The sequence below is a fragment of the Eulemur rufifrons genome, unplaced genomic scaffold, assembly GCF_041146395.1.
Source record: "Eulemur rufifrons isolate Redbay unplaced genomic scaffold, OSU_ERuf_1 scaffold_551, whole genome shotgun sequence".
Classification (NCBI taxonomy): Eukaryota; Metazoa; Chordata; class Mammalia; order Primates; family Lemuridae; genus Eulemur; species Eulemur rufifrons.
Window position 1 is genome coordinate 20001 of NW_027183333.1, and position 1395 is coordinate 21395.

Genomic DNA, 1395 nt, shown 5'->3' on the forward strand with positions numbered 1-1395 from the left:
TTCTTTTCTTTCTGACAGAGTCTCTCGTTCTGTTGCCCTGGCTAGAGTGCCATGGCGTCAGCCTAGCTCACAGCAATCTCAAACTCCTGGGCTCAAGCGATCAGACTGCCTCAGCCTCCCGAGTAGCTGGGATTACAGGCATGTGCCAGCATGCCCAGCTAATTGGATATACGTGTGTGTGTGTGTGTGTGTGTGTGTGTGTATATATATATATATATTTTTTTTTTTTTTTTTTTGAAACAGAGTCTCACTCTGTTGCCCAGACTAGAGTGCCGTGGCGTCAGCCTAGCTCACAGCAACCTCAAACTCCTGGGCTCAAGCGATCCTACTGCCCCAGCCTCCCGAGTACCTGGGACTACAGGCATGCGCCACCGTGCCCGGCTAATATTTTTCTGTATATATTTTTAGATACTGTTTCTGTATATATTTTTAGATATATAGTTTCTTTCTATTTTTAGTAGAGATGGGGGTCTCGCTCTTGCTCAGGCTGGTCTCGAACTCCCGACCTTGAGCGATCCACCCGCCTCTACCTCCCAGAGTGCTAGGATTACAGGCGTGAGCCACCCCGCCTGGCGTGTACGTTCTGTATTCACAGCCAGACGGAAGGCAGGGAGAATGTTACCCTTTCAAAGCCCGCCCTGCTCGCCTCTCAGCCCACCGATGGCACTCTGAATCCCGTGGCATTCCTTCACTCAGCTGAATTCTTCAGCACCCGACCCCCCCCCCACCCCACCCCCGTGCCACGGGAGTTCGTTCTCATGGCAGAGCCATCGAGGCTGTTGCCACACGTGTTGTAGGTGCCTAGGCAGACTGTGCCCTGGCCCCGAGGAGGTACGGAACCGCCTATCGCCTCGGGAGGGAGGGACAAGATGTGTCCGTGTCCAAGGCGACGTCCTGTCGATCACGAGGAGGCCTGCAAAGGCTCGTATCTGCCAGGCATTGAGCCACATCACATGAAACACCGGTGTGTTCCTTCACTTAGGTGGTGTCGCGTGTTGATACTCACAGAGGATGATAAACCCACTCGCATGCCGGCTGAGCCCCCTGTGTCTCCTCCTCTATCCACTGAGGGAAAAAACCGCAACGAAAGGTAGAAAACCACAGGGGGGGGAAGACTGCCCGTCGCTCTCCCTATGTGACCGTCCGGAGTGCTCGTTCAGATGGGAGGAGGTGTGTTTGTGTGTGTGTGTGTGTTTCATTGATTTTGGTGCCATCTTTTCTCTGCAGCTGCGTCAGAGGACAGCGATTTTTCCGATTTTCACTCCGCTGAGTGAATTGCCTTTTGAAGAGAATGTCCACAGGAAGCCTACGGTCCTCCCGCGGGGGTGGCCCTCCTCTAGAAATGAATCTCGTTTCTTGAACGGAGGGGACTTGTTGACGCCATCATGCTTTCGG